The sequence below is a fragment of the Monodon monoceros genome, unplaced genomic scaffold (genome assembly GCF_005190385.1).
Source record: "Monodon monoceros isolate NGI ecotype Baffin Bay Population unplaced genomic scaffold, NGI_Narwhal_1 Super_Scaffold_19, whole genome shotgun sequence".
NCBI classification, from domain to species: domain Eukaryota; kingdom Metazoa; phylum Chordata; class Mammalia; order Artiodactyla; family Monodontidae; genus Monodon; species Monodon monoceros.
Genome location: NW_021703775.1, coordinates 80,452,574 through 80,479,602, shown reverse-complemented (window position 1 = coordinate 80,479,602; position 27,029 = coordinate 80,452,574).

The following is a 27,029-nucleotide window of genomic DNA, read 5'->3' as shown; positions in this document are numbered from 1 at the left end:
GCGGACAAGAGCTGAGAACAAAGGTGTCAGAGGAGAGGGTGTGACCTAGAGACCAGGGAGCTGCTACCACTTCCAGGTGGAGATGCAGAGGGGGCAGGGGGTGCTACGCAGAGATGAGGAAGCCATCAGCACCCTGGGCTGCAGCCACCACTGAACTCACCCCAATGCTGCTGCACCAGGGCTGCTGCTGCCCCAGAGCCGCCCCCAGGAGCATGAGGGTTGACACCTTCGCCCACCTTCTGATCTGGCCCCCGGGCCTCCTGTTGGCCAGCTCCAGATGGAACCCAGGCAAGGGAGCCTGGGACGTGTGGTCGACAGGCTGCCAGCCCCATCCGTGTGTAGACAGAATGATGTCCCCAGAGAGAGCTCCATCTTCATCCCCAGAACCTGTGACTACACTAGGTGATGCGGCAAAGAGGAATTGAGGTTGCAGATGAAATGAAGGTTCTAATCAACTGGCTTTAAAATAGGGAGATGATCCTGGATTCTCCGAGTGAGTCCAGAGCCCTTACAAATGGGAGAGGGAATCGGAAGAGAAGCAGAGAGAGGGGGCAACGTGAGAAGGGCCCGTTTAGCATCGTTGGCTCTGAAGATGGAGGAAGGGCCGGGAGACAAGCAGGCGGCCTCTAAAAGCTGCAAAGAGCAAGGAGCCAGCTTCCCGCCTGGGCCTCCAGGGAGGGAACGTGACTTCCTTTGAGCCCACGGAGACCCATGCTGGACTCCTAATCTACAGAATGTGAATAGCCTTAGAATGTTCTAAGCCTCTAGGTCTGTGCCAATTTGTCACAGCAGCTATGGAAATCAAACTCACTTTCCCATCTCAGAGGAACGTTCTAAATCACCAAGTGTTTCGGCTTGAAAGGGCAAAGCAGTGGGCCCAGGACTCTGAACAGAGCCAGGCCTCCCAGTTCTAGCGACCTAGAGCCTCCAAGAAAGGTGCTATTATTGTCTCTATTAATTAAGAAACAGCGACACAGAGAGGTTAAGCAACCTACTTAAATTCACACAGCTATTTTGTGGCAGTTCTGGGATTCAAGCCCAGGCAGTGTGACCACAGGGCTGTATTCTCACCCACTCCCTGATATTGTCTTAGGCATGATAAGCTGGTTGCAAATACAGTAGCAAAATACTGGAAACCATCTCCTTGTCTAACAATAGGATTAAGTAAGTGATGAGGCAGCAGCCCAATAGGATTTAGGGAGGTTTTCAAAGTGATACGTATGAGCAACATGGGGAAATATTTACAAACAACCTGAAACGCGAACAGCAGAAGCAGAATTACACTTACCCCATGACGGCCATATGCCACAGCCTTGATGCGATAAACAAGAAACAGAGAACTTAATAGCTGGGAGGAATGAGGGGCCAATGTGACCTTTTGTAGCTCCTTAAAATAAGGAGTTCCAAAAATGGGGTGCTGCAAAAACAGGGGGAATTTGTCAGACTGCTTCCAACAGACACCACTTGGCGCTGTCACTTCTCAGTACTGTCGTGAGTCATCTGTAAAATGGGAAGAAGACACCCCTGGGCTCCCAAGCTGCTGTGACTGTCAGATCAGAGGATGTTGGCAAAGCTGTGGCTTTGGAAAGCTCAGGAAACATGGCTCCCTTTCCTCTCCCTGACTTTTACGTTAATAAAAGTTTTTTTTGTTTGTTTTTTTTGCAGTACGCGGGCCTCTCACTGCTGTGGCCTCTCCCGTTGCGGAGCACAGGCTCCGGACGCACAGGCTCAGCGGCCATGGCTCACGGGCCCAGCCGCTCCACGGCACGTGGGATCTTCCCGGACCGGGGCACGAACCCGCGTCCCCTGCATCGGCAGGCGGACTCTCAACCGCTGAGCCACCAGGGAAGCCCTAATATAAGTTTTAAAGGATATAACTTTTAAAGACCCTAGAACTCTAGGGTTTATGTGGGTTCACACAATATTTGAAGATGGCTTACTGAGGAGCAGGCGTGAAGAAGCCTCAGCCCTCGTGACAACTGGCAGCTGCCTGCAGCTCGACGGAGGGAGCATGAAGCTCACGTGTTTGGCGCACACCCCTGGATGTGTCAGACGTGTGTGATCCTGAGACCACCCTCCAATCAGGATGACCAGCATCCGTCACCCCAATAGTTTCAGGGCCCCTTTGTCATTCCTCCTCTTCATCCCTGTCCCCCGGGAACCACGATCTGCTATCTGTCAGACTGGAGGTTTCTAATCAGTACTTCTGATTTGTGGCCAGTGATGGCTGCTGTCAGAGTTTATACCCTTTTGCTTGTAATGAAATAGAAATGAAATGATGTCATTAAGCTCTGATGGGACGTGCAATTTCAGCCACCATTTGACTGCATATTTATAGCTCAGCCCTAATTAAATAACTGTCAGGAAAATGTCTTTGTAAATCTCTCCTCGGGTGCGATGTGTACTCAACCAGCAAACAGGTGAGCAGGTCTGAAAGCTCTTAACTGTCTCTTGACAGATATTAGACGTCCAGATGGAACCCGCTGGGTTTATTCAACGCCACCAACACTGGCTTAGATGACAGGCGTCCCTGCTGCCTGGTGCAGGAGCCCTGGTTTCCGCTTTCTGCCTCTCTCCTTCCTCCTTCCCTCCTGCTGCAACTCCTGCAGTGAAAATCTGCCCCTTCCCTGCCCCTCTCCCCCAGCTTCCTTTCCTCCATTCAAAGGTGGCTGCAGTTCTCCCTTGCCGCTTCTGTGAGGGTCATCGTCTGAGCCTTCCAACCCCAGGGCTTGTTCCTGCCCAGCACACGCGAGGCCGCTTCTCTGGATGGGGCTGCCTTGGCTGGAATGGCTCACAGAGACGTCTGCTCCATTCTCTCCCTGATTTACCGGAGGCCAGGCGGGCTGGGAGATGGCGCTGTAATGCAGGTGGGAAGATACGGGAGCTGTTGAATCTGGGACATCAGCTATCTAATTGTGCCTACAATGACAAGTCAATTTCACTACCTTAAAACAGTTGTAAAAAAAATGTCAGAAATAATAATGGGCATCTGCCTTGGCCTTGGTTCTCCTACTGATAAGGTACAAAACAATCACAGCCTGTTGTGGGCACTTGGAACCAAGCAGAATCTGGACCTGTAACCAAGGCTCAGACAGAACAAGGTGGGTAGAAAGTACAAGGTTTAAAGCGTGTGTGGGACCCTCATTACGTGAGGGTCCTATGGTGTTGGCTTTGGTGAGTTGCGGAAACTCTCAGCCTGGGTTTTCTCACAGGATGTCCCAGCCACTTCCATGACTCCTAAGAATCAAATTAAATAGCACAAGTAAAGCATCTCAGTGTTGAGGAATAGACCAGGTGCTCAATAAATGCCCTCCCCCGCCCCCCCAGATAGCACCCAAACTCTATCTACTTTTCAAAGCTGGAGACTTTTTAAAAATTCATGAAAGCTGATAGATGCGCTCTAGAATAATTCTCGGAGGGTAGACAGATCCCAGACGTTAGTGAAAGTTACCGACGTGATGGCCAATGGCCTGTGATGCTCACTCCAGACCCCAGGAAAGCCGTGAGTACTTGGCTTTCACCATGGCTGTAGGGCACTAGTTATGAATTTGGAAGGAGGCTTCCAGGCCAGAAATGGGAGAACACAGCACCCCAGCTTAAACTCAGTGTGGTACAAGGCAGGGTGGGTATAAACTATTTACCAGTTCCAGGGCTGCAGAACAAGAGAAAATTTGCCCAAGTTTCTCTTGTTTTCCCAGACCTGAAAATAAACTAGTCTCCATGGAACAAACATCTAATAAATTAATCATTTGGAATTCTACTTCACTTCAAAGATTTAGTGAATGTCTTATTAACTTGGCTACTCAAAATCATTCCTAAAATAATCAAATAGAAGTCTAAATTATTGTTTTACATTATTTTTACAAGTGTTGGGGAATACCAGATGGCTTGTAAGAACAATAGATTCTGGAACTACCCTTTTATTACTGTAAAAAAGTGAATTACGAGTATCCATGGATATTCTGGCTCAGGAACTCAAGCGAAACTGGCACATGGATGGAAGAATCCATGGAAGGGAACAGCAAATCCAGAAACAGACCCATGTATTATCTATTTAGCATGTGATAAAGATGATTATTTCAAATCAGAAGGAAAAAGATAAGTCAACAGATGGTATTGTTACAACGGGCTATCCAATTAGAAAAAAATTAAGATGGCGCCCTACCTCACATCTCGCACACAAATTCTGGGTGCATTAGATATCTAAATGTATGTCTTTAGATCTGGAAGGAAATGTAATAATCTTTTAAAAAACAAAAAAAACAAAACTCCAAAGCACCAGTAAGGTTCAAAATGAGTTTCTGATTTCGAACCCTGTGTCTCCCTGATGTTATGAAAAGGGATTTTTCCCTACAGGCCTCCACATTTTGTGATGACAAGTTAAATCATTCCGGCTCTTTCACCCAGGGCCCTCCTTACCACCACCGCCCACTCTTAAGCCAAATACCAAGATGGACGAGAGGAAATAGAAATTACTAAAACCTTTGGCAAGAAAACAACCTCCAGCCCACCTTTTCCTATCTAGTCATTGTCAATTCCTTCTTTGGAACATTTCAATATATTCTGGATGAAAGGAAGTAGGAGGAAGAAAAACATGGTTGTACCAAAATGAGAAAACATCTCAGATGTGCCCGTTAGATTGAGGTTAATGATAAACGCTGGTTACAGAGAAATAATAGAAACCACGTAAGTTCAAAGGCTGCTAGGAGGAATAAGTATTGCACAGGAAGGCAGTGGGAAATAAACAGGGGCAGCAGATGAACTGAAAGGGAAACTTGCAAAGACAGAGGTAGAGGAGGAAGGATGTAAGGGGGTTAGTTTTGCCACCTGAGAGAGAGAAAAAATAATCAGCACCCCAAAACATCCCCAACAGATAACAAAGACTCGGAATAGAACAAGGAAGAAGAACTTCAAAAGAAAATTCAAAAGAAATCAGATTGTATGAATGAACAAGCATTTAATGGGCTCCAAGTACTGCACGATTGCCAGCTGAGCCTTTTCGTCTTCCCACAGCTCTGCCAAGCTGCCCTGAATCCTTAGAGAGGGCGAGGACAAGCCTCCAAGAAAATGAGTAGGTTTGCCCAAGGTCACATGGTCAGAGAAGGACGGAGCTGGGACACAGACCCAGCCTTTCTGACTTCAGATACGAGACAATTTCTTTGGCTTCACAGATACTCTGTTCAAAATTAAAAGCAGGGAAAAGGTGAAGTCAGGAAGTGAAGGTAGAACCTCAGAGGACCGAGAAGGACTCCAAGAATCTCCAGAGGTCGACCAAGGTACAACTGAAGACTAACTCTGGGAATTTAGTACTTTGAAGCAAATATTATATATTTGCTGGCACGCTTCCAATTTTTAAAAGCAACATTTTAGGTCGGAAGACTTGTAATTAAAGCCCATATGAGCAAGTATCCATGCGTGCACTCCACTCCATCCAGGAACACATCCACCTCCCCTTCCCAGACGAGGTAGTGTCGCTGAGGCACCACGCCCCAAAGTGACAGAGATTTCAAATGAGGGCACTTACAAAAGGAAAGAGCCTCAGCGTTTATTTTTAACAGACTTTCAAGTGGCATTCTTTGGACTAAATGTTTCTTCTTTTTAACCATGCCACCCCCAATCCATCTTCAGAAGGCAGGCAGGCAGGAAGGTCCTGCGGAGAGAGTTTGCTCATGGGTGCTGGAGGGTCAACAGTCATCTGATTGGGTCCAGGCTCTCTTTCTCCAATCATGGCACCCTGTGAGACCCAACCACAAAGTTCTGGGGTTAAGAGCAATTTCCAAAATCAGAAAAGTAGCTGAGCCTGAAGGTCAAAGCAATCATGGTATCGGGATTAGACCGAGGCTTCCAAGCTGGGCAATGCTAAGTAGTCCTGCAGGACTCTGGATGGAGCAGCTGGGAATACTGGGGAAAGAACTGGATCTGCAGTTAGACCAACTGGGGTGCAAACTGCAGCCTCATACTTGCCTGCACAGTACTCCTGGGTGGTTACCTACCTGTCTGAGACTCAATATCTTTCCTGGTAAAATAAAACAAGGCTGGCCTCCCAGTTGGGAGAGAACCCAGGAAAAGCAAAAGGTACCTAAAAGATGCTCAGTAAATGACATTCCCAGGCGCTGGGCTCTGGAGTCTGACAGCTCTGTGTTTAATCTCTGCTTGGCTCCTTCCAAGCTGTGCAGCTCTGGCCAAGGTCCTCACCTCTCTGGACCTCAGTGCTTACCCCTGTGACAATAGGGCCAATAATCTCCAAGTCACGAGGCCCCTGGGAGGTCAGCGAGGGGACGCAGCATCTCTGCATTCTGATGAGCAGCGTGCAGCCGCGTGCGGAGAAAGGAATCAACATGGACCGGTTCTACTTTTCTTCATAATCTCCCACCGATGGTGTTGGGTCAAATCTTCCTTTTCCTGCTCCCTTAGTTACAGCCTGACCAAATCTCAGAACCTTTCAGCCACTCTCAGTGACTGGAAAAGTCCACTAAAGGGACCAAATCCTGTCCATTTTTTAAATTTATTTAATTTATTTATTTTTGGCTGCGTTGGGTCTTTGTTGCTGCGCACAGGCTTCTCTAGTTGCGGCGAGCGGGGGCTGCTTTTCATTGCGGTGCGCGGGCTTCTCATTGTGGTGGTTTCTCTTGTTGCGGAGCACAGGCTCTAGGTGCGTGGGCTCAGTAGTTGTGGTGCACGGGCTTAGTTGCCCTGTGGCCTGTGGGATCTTCCCGGACCCGGGCTCAAACCCGTGTTCCCTGCGTTGGCAGGCCAATTCTTAACCACTGCGCCACTGGGGAAGCCCCCTGTCCATTTTATACCTTGGTCTCTGGCCTGGTTCTCACCCCACCCCAAGGTGGTCCTAGGGTCTCTAGCAGAGAAGAGCAGGCAGAGGGTCCCACAGGCTTCCTCCACCACTGACCCAACTCACCTCTCTGGGATGGAAGGTGGGGGGACAGAGGGACAGAGGGCTGTGGCCTCTCCGCAGTTTCTCTGCCTACCCTGAATGCCCAGCGTTACCCTCTGTGCCCATGGTGTCCAAAGGGCACTCTCGCCAGCACATGCCTGGGTTCCCATGAAGACCTTCCCACCCTACACGGTGCTGGGGGCTCCAGCTCAGTCTCCAGCCTCCTTTTCCACCCCCAGGACCGTCTTGCTGGGGGACCCGTGCCCCAGCAGGCAGCTCTCTTGGGCAGGACACTGGCAGATGGATCAGGGCCAGCCACCTTCCTCCAAGTGTGCTCAGCTCCCAGGAGGCTCAGGCGTCCTTACCCGGTGGTGGGGACACAGGCCACGTCACCCCGTCCCCGTCTCACCCTGCTGCTCTCCCTACTTCCTTGTCTCCTCCTCCCAGCATCGCACCAGATCAGCAGCCACTGTCCAAGCAGACCCCCAGCCAGGGGTGGAATGCGGCCCCCCTGCTTGCAGGTGCCCCTCGTATTTACAAGTGATTCTCGTAGAGCCCCTGCCCTTGACTGGGGGAAGGAGAATAGCTCTCACCTTGCGGAGAAGGCAGCTAACTGGCTGCCGTGGGAAACCTCGGGGAGCGTTAAAGCCTGCACTTACCGTCTGCCTGGAGCAACCCTGCCCCAGCTCAGCCAGTGGCGCTCCTCTTCTGGCTGCCTGCCACCCACCTCGGGAAAGAGCCAGAGGGAGGGGAGAAGCTGGCCAGAAAAGGCTGCCTGTCTGCATCAAGGAGGCTGCGAAGGACTCTCCATCTACCTGGCCCTCCCTTCTCTCTGCAGCCACACCGGCTCTCTTTCAGTCTCCTTCCTTTCCCGGCCGCCTGGGCTGGGCAAGGAATCCCACCTTCACAGACCCACCTCCGTTTTCTTTTTCCTCACTGATAATTGACCCCCGTTCCCCTGCATTCATTGCTTCATTCGTTCATTCATGCCACAGACATCTACTGAGTACATACTCAGAATTAAGTCCTGTGTTGGTCCCTGGGAATAGAGGGGCCAGTATGCAATGCACCAACCCTCAAGTTTAGGAGAGGCAACAACTAGGTACAGAATATACCAGCAAATTGTCCCCTCCCACCACCATTAGAAGGAGAAAGGGAAGCCAATAGAATTTCATCAGAACAGATGCTCCAGAGATGGGACCATGTCATCCACGTGGCAAGGAGAAAAAGCATGGACAACTAATGTTATTTCTCTGGAAAGGCAGCCAGGCCAGGGAGGGCAGGAACGAGCCAGAACTCCTTGGCACGATAACATTATTATTATTATGTTATTCCCCAAAGGAGCAACCCCAGAGGCAAAAGGAGGCACGGCCTTTCCTCAATATAAGGTTAGACCGTGATGCCTCTAAGAAACATAGATGCTCGCCCTGGGTAAGGTGTGCTGACGTTAGCACTGACATTTCCTCCTACACGTGGACCTAGAGTCCATCACCCCACCTGTCACACCTGGGCCTCCAGATGAACAGAAGAGCTGGAGGCAAGACAGACAGGTCAGAAGTGGAATGAGCTGTATCCAGAGGCAGTTCAAGGGAGCAGCTATGGGGAGAGCACAGCGTTTGGGCTCTGACCCTGTGATACCCTCTGCGCTTTGCCTCGCCCCCTTGGAAAGAAGAGCACGCCCTCACCTTGCCATCCAGAGGGGCCGGTCTGGTACAGGCTGATGGGGGCGGAGGGCAGGTGACCTCAGGAAGGAGCACCTCCCGTGCGCGGTCATCCTTTGCTAACCTTAACAGAGAACAGACTGGTGGGGCATTGGCCACCACCCCCAGCCCCCTACAGATTGCGTGGATGACTTTCTGCTACGGACAGCAGCTGAGGACACTCCCCCAAGCCCCTGGTTAAAGCCCAGATTCTAGAGATAAAAAGACCAGCATCATGATTGCCCCACCAAGCTGCTGGGCTCACCCTGTGCCACAGGAATGGGAGTAGGATCGTATGAGCAAATCAGTGAAATCAACCCTTGCTAGTGCTGAGACAGGAATCTACCCAGGGACCTAGAGGGCCCTCACATCTCCCTGACGGGGTTCCCGGGAATCGTCCCCAGAAGGTGTGGCTCACAGCTAAATCTAGAGAGCTCAGTAGAAGGAAAAGAATATTCTCAACAAAAGGGGCTCCTTAGATCATTCGTTCATTCGTTCACTCAACAAACACCTCTGTGTGCCTACAAGACTACCGCCATGGGTTTGCCCCATCACCGACACCCCCGAGCCTCACAGCCTGGAGCAGAGAGGGTGGGTCAGAGTTATTCAGTACGAAAGGGAGTAAGATGGAGGCTCTGTGCAGTGCCCCGGTGCCCTCGGGAGCTGAGGGAGCTGAGGGACTTCACACTTCCACCTGCCTGGAGAGGTCTGAGAGCTTCTATTGCCCAGAGAAGACTTGAAGGCTTACACCCAGAGGGTGAGAAGAAGCTTGCAGGCAGGTTGGAAGAGCAAGGAGAGCCTTGAGCGCCAAACTGGAGCTGCAAGCGTAGCCTGAAGACTTCTCTTTTAAGCAAGGGAGTCGTACTCTCAGACCTGCATGCTAGAGATCGCTCAGGCCGTCACCTGAAGGTGGACCAAAGAGAAACAAGACTAGCTGAGAGGCTGTTACGACAGGCTGATGGACAGGAGGTGAAGGCATAGAAATCTTCCAAAGGAGCCCGAAGAAACTTGGGATGGGGCAAAAGCAGGAGCCCCCCACCCACAAAAGGCCTCAAGGGTGAGGAATGGTGATAAACCGGGGCTCAGTGAGGGGACAAAGTTTTGTCCTCTGTTAACTCATCCAGTCCTCGGGGTAACGTGGCCTCAGGGTAACAAGCAGATGGGAATGTCCCCACGAGAACAGAGCTGGGATGTCCCTTAAATCACACAGCCGGGACTTCCCTGATGGTCCAGCGGCTAAGACACCACACTCCCAATGCAGGGGCCCCGGGTTCGATCCCTGGTCAGGGAACTAGATCCTGCATATGTGCCTCAACTAAAGATCCCACCACGTGCCGCAACCAAGACCCCACGCAGCCAAATATATAAATAAATAAATATTTAAAAAAAACAAAAAAACAACTCACACAGCAAGTCAGCATCAGAGCCGGGCTGGACCCCCAGGCTCCGGACTCTCCAGCCAGTGTTCTTTCCACAGCTGCCCTTCCCCTCCCCAAACCATTCTGTGCCAGAAAGTATCAGAAGGTGGATGTGATGTGCGTCCCCATAGAGGACATGAGGTCTCAGAGAATCAATGAAGACATTTCTCCCCTCATGGAAGTGGTATCCGTACATTTAAATTGTATCCTTATAATCAGCTTAAGGGCTTTTTATTTTAATACAGCAGCTGAGAGGCAAAATCAGGTCCCACTTCAAGTGCTACTAAAATCTGCTGTGTGGGCAGCTCTCCGGAGTGGAAATGAGGCACCCTTAACAGCTACCCACACAGCAGCCTAATTTTCACTCAGCAGTCGTTATTGAAAAAGAAGAAGAAGAAAAGGTGACTCAAAACCACCAGCAACTTTGAATTTAACTTCTGAAAATCTCCAGTGATGGGGCGGGGACTCATCCAAGAGGTCAAGAGCACAGAGCCCAGTGAGAGTGGGGCTGGACTCCAGCTTTGGACCCAGTCAAGGTCTTGCGCGCCTGGTGTGTCCTGCCATCCGCACTACCCCTCGGTCGCTATTCTCTGGACAAAGGTGTGCGTGGCCGGACACGAGCCCACGTTTACACCTGACCCCGGAACCGCAGTTGTAAACGCATCTCTCACAAGGCAGCCGTGAGGGTCCGGGAGGAGGTGAAGTCGGTCCTCCCCAGTCCAGGGAAACTCGATTCGTCCTTCGGCCTCATGACAGCTCTGCCTCTGCGGGCCCCCGTCACCTCCTGCCCGTGTCACTGGGAGGGGGCAAGCTGGCCCTTCTCCCTCCTCCCTCCCCTCAGGCCTCTGGTCACACTGGGACCTCCCAGGGATGACTTCCTGGCTTCTGGGGCAGGGGTGGGGTGAGGTAGGGGGCACAGGAGCAAAGCAAATAACCAGGATGGGTGAGAGTGAACCTTTCCCCAAAGCTTTCAGACACGGGACTAATGATCCTGCACCCCCTCTGATGGAGGAGCTGGCCTCTGCGTCCGAGAAGAAGGTTCCAGAGCAGGCTCTAAAGCGTGGGAGAAAGCTCCCATGCCAGATGAGCTGTGAGTGACCCCAAGCTGGGACCCCGCCCTCAGCGCTCAGATGGGGTGAGACAGGTGCACAGAACCAGAGACAGATTCCTGACCCAGCTGTCTATCCCACATGCATCCTCAGTGAGAGACATCCTGTAGCCCCCAGCAGGGCCACGCCCACCGCCCACCTGAAGGGCCCTTTGCATCATGACCTGCTGTGCCGCCTGCCTCCCTGCAGGCTCCATTCACACATCTTCACATTTCAAGAGGCCACGTTTTGAAAGAGAACAGCTGCTTTTTATTTTTTAACATTCACAGAGTGTTTGGATCTATGAGAGAAAGAAAAAGGGAGAGAGACAGAGCAAGAGAAAAAAAATATTCACACATGGTTAAAAAAAATTAAAAAAACAAGCATGATATTTAAAAGATGAAATGTCCCCTATTTCTCCCCATCACCTAGTCTTGGTTCCCCTGACAATATACAAATATCACTGTTTTGCAATTTGACTCCTGATTCTACAGATGAAATATTTAGCTCACAACTATCTTTTACCTCTCTTATCTTCCAGAATTTTCTTAGTTATAACAATAGTTTTCGTTGGATTAATTTAATGCATTTGACTCTAAAAATAAACAGAAACCTCTATCTCTTGTTTCAACAACTATAGACAGTGTTTGTCAGTTTTCTACTATGTAAGGCGAAGGGAATGTTTCTCCGACGCTACTCTCCCCTGCTCCATCTTCCAGGCTCCCTGTTTTGTCAGCACCATCATTACTTTTAATTTATCAGGTCTTATAATATTACTATGTTTATTAATTATCTATTTCTAGATAATTATGTATCTATAATTAACCCTCTATCAACAACTTAATTACCTATAGGTTCATTTTAAAAAACTAAAGTCAATGGAGTTGATATTATAATTATACAAATATTATCTTCGGTAAAGAAGGGTGATTCAATACATAGAGAAGGAAACATAATTCCATGTCATTAGAAGCTTCCTCCCCCTGAGGTGGTGCTACCTCTGGCAGTCCTGCATCCTTGGGTCCCCCTTGCCGTCCTGCACACCAGGTTCATGGTCGCCCCATGTCTGTCTGTGAGGCCATCCCTGTCTTCTGAAAGGAAGCAAGGAAGCTTATAGCATGGGTCAAATCTGATACGTCAAATGATTACCACTCCACAGCAACCAACTGCAATGGGCGTGTTCCCTGTGGATTTCTGAAATTGTAACCGAGCAGGACCCTATGAGACCTTCCCAAAATAGACTCCCACCCATGTCCTCCGCCTGCCTTTTGTCTGTAGAAAAACTTTACTCAAAGAATAAATTTAATCGGAGAAGTGACAAAACGCAGAAAGAAAGGAAAACAAAATGCAGAAAGAAAGGAAAACAGTCAAGCAAGACAAAATAATAATACTTTAGCCATTAAACAACGTCAAGGACCTTCAGTTCCTCCCCAAGGGCTATAGCTCATGTACTGAGCCATCTCCTTTGAGCTGTTTTGCAGATACTGAAACCCCCATTCGGTGGGAGGGGTGAAGTGTATGCTGCCCACAAGCAGGGAGACCCCAGACCGTTTGGAACGAGAAGGTGGATGATGCTGACTCCCCATTACCTCATCACCAACCAATCAGAAATGTCCACGAGCTGATCACCCTCCGCTCCTTGACTGTTCACTACCCTCTCCAGAACGGGACACACTTTTTTTTTTTTTTTTTTTGCGGTACGCGGACCTCTCACTGCTGTGGCCTCTCCCGTTGCAGAGCACAGGCTCCGGACGTGCAGGCTCAGCAGCCATGGCTCACGGGCCCAGCCGCTCCGCGGCATGTGGGATCTTCCCGGACCGGGGCACGAACCCGTGTCCCCTGCATCAGCAGGCGGACTCCCAACCACTGCGCCACCAGAGAAGCCCCTGATTTAACATTTTTATCAGACATGGCTTTGCATTACTTCAAATCCTCTTGGCCCTATGTTTTACTCCAACTACTGGGAGAGCAGTAGCACATCAGCTTTAACCATCTTTGCATAACTACAACCTGACAGTACCTAACCCGGCCATGGACACTTCCTCTTGCTCCCTGCTTGATGATTTGACACCTCAACACGAAACTGCTTTGTTCTCAAAGTCATTCTTTAATCTCTTCCTTTCTTTCCTGTTTTCCAGTCCCACTGCAAAGCTGTGTTCCTGACATTTATTTCCCTCATACACGTGAATTAGATCCAGTTTCCTGGAGCTCGTGCTTTGATTTTAGTAGATCCCTTTTAAGTTTGCTGGAGTTCATCCTTATGTAGCTGTGTGTCTGTATGTATTTCTTTTAATGTACAGGAGATAAATGTTTTTAACGCCTTCCGTGTAGGAAAATGTCTTCATTTTCCCATAAGCTTCATGATCATTTGGCTGGGTATAGAATTCTGGTTTCAGAATTATTTGAAATGGAAGTTTTGACTGAGACCCAAAGAAAACAGATACCACATTCCAAACGGAGGGGCAAGACCACTGTATTATTTTCTTGTGGCTGCTGTAACACATCTCCACAAACTAGCAGCTTTGAAAAACACAGATTTATTTTTTTTATTTATTTTTGTGGTACGCGGGCCTCTCACTGTTGTGGCCTCTCCCCTTGCGGAGCACAGGCTCCGGACGCGCAGGCTCAGCGGCCATGGCTCACGGGCCCAGCCGCTCCGCGGCATATGGGATCTTCCCGGACAGGGGAACGAACCCATGTCCCCTGCATCGGCAGGCGGACTCTCTACCACTGCACCACCCGGGAAGCCCAGATTTATTATCTTAACGTCCTGGGGAGTCAGAATTACCCCAACTCCATTCATTAGATAGTTCATCCTTCCTTCACTGACCTTTAGTACCAGCTCTGTCAACATCACATTCCCACACACGGGCAAGACTTTTTGCAACCTCTTTGTTCTGCTCCCTGAGCTCTGCTTGTCCATCTCTGAGTCAACACAAAACTGCCTTAGTAGCCCTTGCTGTGTGACATGCTTAGGAATCCAGAGAGCAAGCTCCGCCCCACACCCCACTACCCCCGCCCCAATCTGGTTTTCCTCCAAGGAATTCTTGAGCGTTCTTGGTCTATTATTCGTCTGTGTAGATCTTAGAATAATCTCATTGAGTTTAACTTTAAAATCCTATTGGAGTTTTAAATTTTTTTAATCTAAAAAATGAAAATTATATTTAATCTATGGATCAGTTTTGGGAGAATTCATATCTTTATGATATTGAGTCTTTCTATCCATGAACATGATATACCTCTAGGTTTTCCAAAATGTCACTCAGTAAATGTTACCATTTTCTCCACAAAAATCATGCATATCTTTTTTTAGATTTATTTCTAGGTTGCTGGGTTTACTTTTGTTTGCTTTTATAGCTATCCTAAATGGTATTCTGTTTTAAGTGACGTTTTATAGCTGTCTGATGTATGGTCTAAGGAAATACAGTTTTTTAATTTAAAAAATAATCCACAAGTTTAAGGTCAATTAATCTACGACAAAGGAGGCAAGAATATCCAGTGGAGAAAAGACAGTCTCTTCAATAAGTGGTGTTGGGAAAACTGGACAGCTACATGTGAAAGAATGAACTTAGAACATTCTCTAACACCATACAGAAAAATTAACTCAAAATAGAGTAAAGACCTAAATGTAAACTAGATACTCTAAAACTCCTAGAGGAAAACATAGGCAGAACACTCTTCAACATAAATCGAAACAATATTTTTTTGGATCTGTCTCCTAAAGTAAAGGAAATAAAAGCAAAAATAATCAATAAACAAATGGGACCTAATCAAACTTAAAAGCTTTTGCACAGCAAAGGAAACCATAGACAAAATGAAAAGACAACCTACTGAAGAGGAGAAAATGTTTGGAAATGACATGACTGACAAGAGATTAATATCCAAAATATATAAACAGCTCATACAACTCAACATCAAAAAAACCAAACAACCCAATTTAAAACTGGGCAGAAGAACTGAATAGACATTTTTCCAAAGAGGAAATGCAGATGGCCAACAAGCACAGAAAAGATGCTCAGCATCGCTAATGGCCAGGGAAATGCAAATCAAAACCACAATGACATATCACCTCACACCTGTCAAAATGATTATCATCAAAACGAACACAAATAACAAATGTTAGCAAGGTTGTGGAGAAAAGGGAGCCCTTGTGTATTATTGGTGAAAGTGTAAATTGGTGTATCCACTGTGGAAAACAGTATGGAGGTTTCTCAAAAAACCAAAAATAGAACTAGCATATGACCCAGCAATTTCACTCCTGGGTATATATCTGAAAAAAAAAAAAAAAAACCAAAAAACTAATTCAAAAAAATACATGCACCCCAATGTTCATAGCAGCCTTATTTACAATTGCCAAGATATGGAAGCAACCTAAGTGTCCTTCAACAGATGAATGGATAAAGATGTGAGATAGATAGATAGATAAATAGATAGATGGATACATAGAGGATAGATAGATAGATATACAGATATACACGCATACACACACACACACACACACACACACACACACACAGAATGGAATACTACTCAGCCATAAAAAAATGAGATTTTGCCATTTGAAGCAACATGGATGGACTTAGAAGGCATTATGCTAGGTGAAATAAGCCAGACAGAGAAAGACAAATACTATATGATATCACTTATATGTGGAATCTTAAAAATACAACAAACTAGTGAATATAACAAAAAAGAAGCAGACTCACAGATATAGAGAACAATCTAGTGATGACCAGTGGGGGGTGGGAGGCAATATGGCGTGGGGAAGGGAGAGGCGCAAGCTAGTGGGTGTGAGATAGGCTACAAGGATGTATTGTACCATATGGGGAATGTGGCCAATATTTTGTAATAACTGTAAACTGAAAGTGACTTTTTATAATTATATGAAAATTTAAAAAAAATTAATAGGGATATTTTCCAAATAAAGGCTATAAATAAAAACCTGGGGCTTCCCTGGTGGCACAGTGGTTGGGAATCTGCCTGTCAGTGCAGGGGACATGGGTTCGGGCCCTGGCCTGGGAGGATCCCACATGCCGCGGAGCAACTGGGCCTGTGTGCCACAACTGCTGAGCCTGCACTCTGGAGCTCGCTGGCCATGACTGCTGGGCCCGCGTGCCGCAGCTACCGAGGCCCGCGCCCCTGGGGCCCGTGCTCCACGATAGGAGAGGCCGCTGCAGTGAGAGGCCTGCGCACCGCAGTGAGGAGTAGCCCCCGCTCACCGCGGCTGGAGAGAGCCCGCACACAGCAGCAAAGGCCCAAAGCAGCCAAAAATAAAAATAAATAAAATAAATAAATTTATAAAAAAAAATTATAAGTAGATGTTAAATTTTATCAAATGCTTTTAATGCACCTATTGAGATCACTGTGTACTTTTACTCTGTCAATGTGCTGAATTACATTAAGAGAATTTCTCTGGGGGCAGAAGAAATTAAGCTTTTTAAAAATTAAAGTGTATCTTGTAATCAAAACCCTTTGCTTAGACTCAGTGTGAAGATCAGTTGTTGCCAGAGACTAGGGGGACCAGGGAATAGGGAGCGACAGTCAGTGGGGACAGGGTTCCTTTCAGTAGTAATGAAAACGTCTAGAAGTGGTGCTGGTCGCTCATTTTCATAAACATGCTAAAAACTTTTGAATTGTACACTTCAGTGGATATAGTTTACAATATGCCGATTATACCTCATTTTAAAAAAATCTGAAATCTCTCTCGTTAGATTTCAATCCTTGTGCTGCTGAGGTTGGCGTATCCCAGAATAGAGTCTATTGGTGAGTCCTCACATAAGCCACACTTTCTTCTGGAGTTTTCTCCCAGAGGAAAAGGGAAAGAATGGTCTTAGTCTGGATTCCCCAGAAGTTCAGCCATCTCCTTTCTGTTCCTCTTCATGGCCTCTGGTTCTTATTTTACGGAAACAGTATTTTTATTAAATCACATTGAGATGCCAAATACTTTTTTGAAGTTATCTTTGGTTCACTTCTGTTTCCTCTAGTATTTGCTCCTGTTGGTGCCCTCCTGTTATACTGTTTGTTTTCTTTAAATGCCTAGTGATATTTACTTGTCTACTTATATTTATAAATGAAGGACTTGGTTGAATTATGGAAATCACTATTCTGAATTGCTTCCTCTTCTGTGTGGCTCTGTCTTCCCTGGGTGCCTGGGCACTAGATATATGAGATCTGGGTCAAAGCACATGTATGGCAGACTTTATTTTGAGATTCAAGGGTGAGAAGCAGACAAATGTGGCAGTGCCCACTCTCATACCCAGGCTAGGACGCTTTTATTCTGGTGTGCAGAGCTCAGGCTACAAGATCTAGCCCTGCCCTGGTCGATAGTTCAGCTTTTTAGTAAGTGTTTCTCTTCTTTTAATCCCAGCTGGCACACTGTCTGTATGTCTGTACGTGCCCCACGTTTAACTCTCTATCCCCACCCAGGCTCGGAGGGCAAGAACGGCTGCCATTTCCACTGCGGCCCTTTCCTGGGCTATTCCGAGAGCAACTTTCTCCACTCTGCTTTACCCAGTGCTGTCTGCTATCCATTTTCTTGAAACCCATAAAAATCTCTTGCCTTCTGGTAGCTTTTCTGCACACACTCTCCCCTTTGTTGTTAATTTTACATTTCTTTAATATTATTCCAGTGGTGATTTCGGAGGCAGGAGAGATGAATATATATGCTAGGTTTACCGTTTTGAATCAGAACCCAACCATACTGTTAACGTCTAGTAAGTCATCCAAGGAGCCCATTGGAGATAGCATCATGGGTCTCCCTTCTTTCATGCTGCATCCCTCTTTCCTCTCTTCTCTCCCTCTGGGTAGCACCTGCCCCACGAGGCTCTCAGCCAGTGAAGGCAGGAACCACATTCTCTTTTCCCAGTGCCAAGCACAGGGCATGGCCTCCAGCAGCTTTTCTGCAAAAGGCAGGGATGGCTTTTCTGTAAAGGAATATTTGTTGAATGACTGAACAAATGCATTAATATTAACCTTATAGTCAGATGTTAAGAATGCATCTGTAAATGTATTGGACAAAAGACTTGCTTTTTCTTCCTCATTTGAAAATCAAGGAGGGAATATTTTTAACTATGAGAAATTGGGGTTTTTTCTTATCTCAGTCCCACAGCGCAGTCTGCACAAGCTCCAGCCAGCCCTGCTGAGAAATAATTGACAGGCCCTTCCGGAAGCTGTGCCATAGCCCAGGCATGAGCAATGCCAGGGTGGCTCCACCCCATTCCAATACCGAAAGCTGTTTTTCAGGCCAAGAAAAAAATCTTTCAAATATCAAAGATTTTCTGACCAGACTTATGAAATAAAGGCAGTGACTCTAGGGAAGTAATAAGAAACTTTTACAATTGCACTAGAAAATTCCTAGGGCTTAAGCCGGCCAAATTTATGCATACACATCTCTCATTATTGGGTAGAGTTAGTGCTTGCTTCGGCAGCACATATACTAAAATTGGGTAGAGTTAGATGTAAGGCAAATCAAAATAAATGATCCAGATTTACCAAGTCATAAAGCAAACCTCCCCCCCCCTTCCTGCCATTGATGTATGTGGGCACCTCCATGAGTTTTATATTATGATGTGTTGGGGTTGGCGTATGCTCTAGATCCTATCTTCTAAGAGGGGGTAGCGCCTCAGAGGGGAAATTGGAGCTGCCGGGAGATCTGGAACCCGTTTCCTGCAGGGCTTTCTCTGCAGGACATGGATCCACCATCTCATGCAGCCTCACCTGCCTCAGTCCACACCTGACAGAAAACACGAGCGAGAGCAGATGGCACACCTTTCTCACCTGAGCTGACACACCAGGTCTGATCTACCACCCACCTGCCAGGTCCCACTTGTACCTGACACTCAACAGCCTAGATCTTTGGAGAAGATCCCAGTTTCCAGTTCTGTGTGACCCACAGTCCTATAAGGAGGCTCACTGAAGGGTCATTGTTTGGGATTTGAGTTTGGTCATCTCTCCTTCCAGCCTGTCTACCTTTCTGTACTCTCAGCCCTGACCTGACATGTTACGGGAAGTTCTACCTTCCTGCTGCCCACATCTCAGGATGGCTTAACTTTGGGTGTTTGTGACCTACCTACACGGGCTGAAAGAACTCAGATTAACTGGCAGTAGATCTCTACAACGTGGGCTCTGACATCCAAGCCCTCATCCTGCGCCCTGACCCACAAAGACAGCTTTGAAAAGTGGGGCTTCTAGATACCTATCCCCCCAAATGAGACAAGCCTTGCACCCAGCACCTATTCCTTTAGGTAATAACAGTTCTGGTCCGTGCTCATCGTTGCTGACCTCTGTTTTTGGGGGTCTCAGGCTACATCTGCTGGTGATAAGGGCAGTCGATAAATATTAACTAAACTTCGTTTAAAATACAGGTGTCTCCCACCCAGAGCCAAGAGCCTCGTTACTAAATATGATTCTCCAAAAAAAAGGAAACAGGGTTCCTTGGAGAAATCACTGATTCTAGAGATGAAGCAGGGGAAAACGCAAGATAAGCCTGAAGTATCCTATAGTATCAGAAAGTAATGCAGTGTTCAAAAATGAAAAACAACAAAAAAAGAATGGGGCATGTCCAAGGAACACAGAGGCCTCTTTAAAACGCCCAAAGCTGGAACCATTTGAGCAACAAAATTTATAACGTAGCCCTGGATTACAATCCAAAGTGTAAAATAAATAGGCATGGAGCTTCCCTGGTGGCGCAGCGGTTGAGGGTCCTCCTGCCAATGCAGGGGACACGGGTTCGTGCCCCGGTCCGGGAAGATCCCACATGCTGCGGAGCAGCTGGGCCCGTGAGCCATGGCCACTGAGCCTGCGCATCAGGAGCCTGTGCTCCGCAACGGGAGAGGCCACGGCAGTGAGAGGCCCGCGTACCGCAAAAAACAAAAACAAAAACAAAAAAATAAAATAAATAGGCATGGGTCCATACTGGTATTAAAAATAACACATGAGTTAGTAAATAAATGGGAGAAGAGACAAATCTCCCATATGGAAGAAGTCCAAGTAATATAAGTACAAACTACCCATCTGAGAGGTGGAACTTACCCTCCTCCCCTTGAGAGCCTCTGGACTTAGTGACCCCCCTTAAAGAACAGATCAAGGGAAGGAAAATGGTACCTTTACAGTGGAGAAACCTGGCAGACACCATCTCAACCACGTGATGAAGGCTAATAGCACCAGTGACGTCATGTGCATCTCATGCAGCCCCAGATGTGCTGTGAGGAGAAAGGCACTTCACCTCTGTATATTCTTTCCAAAATAACAAAACCCCAGTCTAATCATGAGGAAAACGTTACACAAACCTAGATTGGGGGAACATGTTACAGAATACCTAGCCAGTTACTCAAGGTGATCAAGGTCCTAGAAAAGAAGAAAAGTATGGAAAACAGTATGGCGGTTCCTCAAAAAGTTAAACGTAGAATTGTCATAAGATCCAGCAATCCCATTCCTAGGTATAAACCCAAAAGAATTGAGGGCAGGGACTCAAATGGATGCTTGTGCACCCATGTTCATAGTAGCATTATTCACAATAGCCCAGGTGTCCATCAACAGACGAATGGATAAACAAAATGTGCTATATGCATACAATGGAATACTGTTCAGCTCTAAAAATTCCTTCTGATAGGTGATACAATGTAAATGAACCTTAAAAACATTATGATAAGCGAAATAAGCCAGACACAGAAAGAGAACTGCTCTATGATTCCACTTATATGAGGTGCCTAGAGACAGATTCACAGAGACAGAAAGTGGAATAGAGGTTATAGGGTGGGGGGAAGAGAACCGGGGTTATTGTTTAATGGGTACAGGGTTTCTATTCAGGATGATTAAAAAAAAAAGTTCAGGAAATAGACAACGGTGATGTTTGCACAACCCTGTGAATGTATTAATGCCAGTGAATTGTGTGCTTAAAATAGTTGAAATGATAAATTTTATGCTATATATATTTTACTAAAGTTAAAAAAGAAAAAAGAAAGGAAAGCGAGGAGGGGGGCAGTGAGACGGAAAGACTGAGAAATTGTCATAGAGCAGAAAAGACAGGGACAGAGTGACAACAAACTGCAACATGTGTCCGGGATTGGATCCTGGAACAGAAAGAGAACTTCAATAGAAAAATTGGTGCAATCCAATAAAGGCAGGGTTCATTAACAGTAATGTACCAATGTCAGTTTCTTAGCTGTGACACAGGAGCCATGGTCGTGTAAGATATTCATAGGGGAACCAGGGAGGGGTATACAGAAACTCTCTGTGCTGTATCTTGGCAACTCTTCTGTAAATCCCCAAATTATTCCAAAACAAATTTATGTAAAAAAAAAATTAAAAACAGGTGTCTGTAAATCCTCAGCCCTGCACAAATGAACACACCTCCCAAGGAAAATCTCCAGGATGGAAACCCCAGTATCGTTCCTGCTTCCAATGACAAGTGACTGGGGAAACCTGACATTGTTTCTTAGCCTCCATTAAATCCCTGGAGCAGGGCGAGCAGCTGGGCCTGACCTGGTTACCTGCTCAAGCAGGAAACACAGCAGTCCAGAAACTGTGAGACCAGGTGTGACGTTAACAGTGCCACTGCAGGCGGACCAGCAGCCATCTCGTCCCTCTCCTGATGGATAAACTTGGAACAATTTCCGGATTGTTCGCAGATAATATGTAAAAACAGTGAGAGTACAGAAGGGGGTCAAGAGATGATGGGATTACCTCCCTGCTCACCAAAGCTTAAAATGAAAGGCCTGCAGGAAACGGGCATTTTAGGAGAGCCTGCAAGGAGGTGACAGAGACAGACCGCTACCGTGGAGACTCAGCAGTGGGACATGGATGTCTGCAAGCACGTGTACACGGGTAGTTAAAAGTTACCTCACCCAGAGTACGTGCTGTATATCCTCACGCTCAGTGCCCCCAGACCTTGTGAGCTGGGGGATCACCCACTTTCTGAAGAGGAGACTCAGCTTGAATGGGCAGGTGGGGTGTGTGCTGAGCCAGTGGCTTCACAGTCAGGCCCTGGGGGAAGGCCTGCTGGCCCCCCAAGCCCACAGTGCTAATTGAGATGCTAGGTTGTGAGAACCCCCTCCATGCCACCTGTGGGGAAGGGGGCTGGAGGAGAGGGGAGTCCAGCTGTTTGGAAGGAGAATGGGCTTTGTTATCCACAGCCAATTGATGGGGAGATGGGGGGGATCCTTACCAAAAACAGGAAGAGGCGCCAGGGCCAGAGGACTGAGCCCAACCCAAGAGCCTGGGTCAGCACTGAGGGCAGACCCCAGAGAGGCCAGACGTGGGACGGAGGTCAAGATGGCCAAGACAGACACTTGTCTGCTGGGCCCTCCAACACCACTGAGCTCACAGGAAAGGCCTGTGCATCACTAAGGAGCTGATCCGGAAGGCAGAGGAGATGTGAGAGCCATTGTTATGGACCAAGATGTGTCCCCCCCAAAATTCGTGTGTCGCAGCTCTAACTCCCAAAGTGATTGTATTTGGAGATTGGGCTTTTAGGAGGTAATTAAGGTGAAATGAGGTCATAAGGGTGGAGTCCTAATCCAAAAGGATTGATGGCTTTATAAGAGGAAGGGAGAGAGATTTCCCTCTCTCTCCCTCTCCCACACCCTCTGTCTCTTTCTGCCACTGTGCACGCACCAAAGAAAGGCCAGGTGAAGACACAGGGAGAAGGTCGCCATCTGCAAGCCAGGTAGAACGTGCTCACCAAAACCAGAATCCACTAGCACCTCGATCTTCAACTTCAGCCTCCAGAGCTGTGAGAAATAAAGGTCTGTTGTGTAAGCCACCCACCCAGTCTGTGGTATTTTGTTATGGCAGCCTGATCAGACTAAGACAGTGATATAGAGGGGGTGCTGCACAGACTCACACCCGCAAGCCCCCGCTGCCGACCGGGCAACCAGGGAAAGCTCCCTGGAGGAGGAGAGCCTTAGCTGAGAGGTGGGGGTCAGGAAGGACTGGAGGGAAGAGCTCCCCAGGAATATGGTGATTGAAAAGGCAAAGGCACCTTCTCAAAATATGTTCTGGGAAGACCTTGTGCTCTTTTCTGTGGTTAAAATTCCACGTCATGTCAAGAAGATTTATATTTCCATCTTAAAAAAAGAACCATCCCAAGCATTTTTAAAACCTGTTAAAAATAGAAAACGAGAAGAAACAAGTGGCCAGAGAAGTAAAAATGTGAAGCCAGTGTGTGTCCTGCTTTAGAACAGAGGGAGGGTTGGAGGCAAGTTCTGGGGACTCTCCTTTATCTTGCCCCAAACCCACACACCCAAGATACAGTGCTCATATCTGTCTACAAAGAACACCCACCTTGAGCTCGGGGGCTGGCCAGAAAGCCCTCCTCTTGTATTTAGAACACACGTATTGCTGGTGGAACCAGCTGTGAAAGGAGGAGGGTCTGAAGAGAAGACCTGTGTTTTCTACATTTTGTCTCGAAGTAATTCTCCAGCCTGACTTTGCAGAGAGGGGTAGAGTCTGTTTTTGTCCCGAGTTAGGAGACATCCAAAGTGCAACCCAGTACTCATAATCAAAGAGGCCAGGATCTGAGCAAAATCCCAGATAGAGAGGCAGGACCCCAAGCAAAGGAAGCCTGAGGCTGGTTCCTCAAGGGTGTCCAGGAGGCAGGAAGACCCAGAGAGGGGCAGCTGCCTGGCTGTCAAGAATGACACAGTCAAAGATGACCCCAAAAAGTAGCGTGGCCCTGTGGTTGATGGGCGGAGCCTGCAGGGGGAGGGGGGCAATTACTGGGCAGGCGTGGCCTGAGCGAGTGTGGACGAGCAGAGTGACGCAGACCTACGGGCTCTGACACTTGGGAGGGACGCAGGACACGGCAGCGGCCGCAGGAGCAGTGGACAGCGGGCGTCCATGTGGACACATGGTGCTTTGACCTGACGTAAGCCCCTCGGTACCTAGATGCTACCCAAGGAGAAAGAGGAGACCCCTGTTGACCAAAATTAAGTTTCTACCACCTTAGGAGAATGGCAACTCTAAATAAAAATCATGAATAATAGAATAAGAAGGAAGTCTTTATTTCTTGTATACCATTTCCTGCTACGCTTCACTTCATGCAACAGATTTTTATTCTAAGGTCCTACTCTTTTCACTGTACACTTGGAAAGAAGGAAGGTGACATAGATCCTCACTCATGGGTCCAGAATTGAGAGTTGGAGCTAAGGAGAGGAATTGTTTCTAGAATAAAAGAGGGGTGCACGTTGGGTGGGAGGTCCACTGATGCTTTCTGGTCCCCTCCTACATGCCACGCAAGTGCCAAGGGCTCTGCAGGAAGTCTGGACTCAACCTCGCCGCCCCCTGGAGCCCCCGTGGGACTTCTGTGTCCCCATCGCCCATTAGACCTTTGAGGATGGAGGCTGTCCTTGCTCATCTCTTTGTGTTTTGGGGAAAAGGCAGGAATGTAACAAAACAGCAGAAAACTGCATCCCAATTGCTTAAAAGGAGAAAAGAAAAATGAAGCCAGTGTTTCTTGAATACCACGTGCCATAGTTACACTGCCATGGGTATTTAAGCATATTAATTCTTTATAAATTATTTATTTGGGGCTGCATTGGGTCTTTGCTGCTGCGCGTGGGTTTTCTCTAGTTGCAACGAGCGGGGGCTACTCTTTGCTGCAGTGTACGGGCTTCTCATTGCAGTGGCTTCTCTTGTTGCGGAGCATGGGCTCTAGGTGCGTGGGCTTCAGTAGTTGTGGCTCGTGGGCTCAGTAGTTGTGGCTCACGGGCTGAGTTGCTCCACGGCATGTGGGATCTTCCTGGGCCAGGGCTGGAACCCATGTCCCCTGCATTGACAGGTGGATTCCCAACCACTACACCACCAGGGAAGTCCCCAAATATCTTAATTACTTAAATACACACCACACCCTAAGGTAGATACATTATTTGCATATCGTAGATGAGGAAACACACCCAGGGAGGTTAAGTAATTTTCCCAAAGTCACTCAGCTAGTAAAATGGCAGAGAAGTGATTTGAACCCAGCTCTGTCTTACTCTAAAACTTATATTCCTTCAATTAAATCGTCTGCCTGTGACAGCTGTAAATGAATGCTTGCAGGGCTGAAGAATCACCGATTTCCCTTTTGGAAAATCACACACCCTTTTACAGCCTTTACCCACAAAATGCATACGTACTGAGCATCTTCCTGTGTGAGGAGCCAGGGCTGCAGGTGCTGCAGGAGCTGCTGACCTCCACACCCTCCATCCAGTCAGGCTGGGGGAGGAGCCCTGACTCAATCAACGAATCTTAGAGTTTAACAGGAAAACCATCCAATAGGATCGAGTTAAATTAGCATAAAAGCGAATTAGCAATTACCAAGCTGTCAAGTCACAGCAGAAGCCCAGGAATTTTGACAACTATCAAGACATCATTTAAAAATATTTAATTCCACTTACATCATTCCAGCTGGGGGATCAGACTGCTTCTGCTTGGTTAGAGGTGTTCTTTGGGGGAAAGCATTAAAAGTGCCAAGGGGCTTCCCTGGTGGTGCAGTGGTTGAGAGTCTGCCTGCCGATGCAGGGGACACGGGTTCGTGCCCCGGTCCGGGAAGATCCCACATGCCGCGGAGCGGCTGCGTCTGTGAGCCATGGCCGCTGAGCCTGCGCGTCCGGAGCCTGTGCTCCTCAACGGGAGAGGCCACAGCAGTGAGAGGCCTGCGTACCGCAAAAAAAAAAAAAAAGTGCCAATAGGTATTTTTTCCCACATAATGGGCAGACCCATGGACAGGTGTGTAGACGTGGGGCAGTAGATTCTTGTGCAAGTGGATTTTGTAATGTTTGCTGAGTTACCTGGAGAAGCAGTATTGGTCCTTAATGTGTGAGTTTGAGGTTTTTCAGTGTGCGTTTGAGATTTAGATGGAATAGCAAAGCATCTTTATCTGGCTATCCAAAAACAAGATGAACTTTAATTAAATAAGATTTAAAAATCCATCACACCTAAACTTTTCAGATAATTAGCAACTTTTACTGTTTGTAGTGTTTAATGCCATAACATCTTAGGATCTTCCCTTTTCACACTGAAATGTCTGAAAAAGGACTCCATGGACAGGCAGTAACATGCAATAACAGGCCCTGGTGCTCTGAGGGCGTGTGTGTGTGTGTGTGTGTGTGTGTGTGTGTCCATGTCTTTGTTCCCCAACGCCCTGCTCTCATTGGGTGTCAAGGAGACTCTGCTTATGATATCGGAGAAACCACAGGCTCAACAGCTGGAGGACCTGAGTTCAAACCATCACCCTGCCACCCACTAGCTAGATGTCGGGCAAGAAATACCTCCAATTTCCTCTTTTATAAACTGGAGAAGATAAGACCTATTTTGTAGGGTCGTTACAAGCATCCAGCCACATAACATACTTCAAAATGCTTTGCAAATTGTAAAATGCTTAAGAGATGTAGAATTGCTAGTATTATTGAACTAATACTTTGTGAGGTGCACATACCGATAAAGGCTCATCTTCTGCTCTTTGTCGCTGAGGGAGATAGAACAAGCCTCGGAGACATTGAGGTTTCGTTCCCGACCCGCACAACAAAGCAAATATTGCAATAAAAGGAGTCACACGAATTTTTTGGTTTCCCAGTGCATAGAAAATTTATGTTTACACTATACTGTAGTCTATTAAGTGTACGATAGCATTATGTCTGAAATAACAATGTACATCCAGTAATTAAAAACTACTTTATTGCTAAGAAAATTCTAACCAACACCTGAGCCTTCAGCAAGTCATAATCTTTTTGCTGATGGAGGGTTTGAAATATTTCAAAAATTACCAAAATGTGACGGAGAGGCAGGAAGTGAGCAAGTGCTTTTGGAAAAATGGCACCATAGACTTGCTCGATGCAGGGTCGCCATAAACCTTCAATTTGCAAAAAGCTCAGTATCTTCAAAGTGCAATAAAATGAGGTCTGCCTGTATAGTGTGGTGAAGAGCAGAGGCTTGGGAAAAAGCAGACCTGACCCGC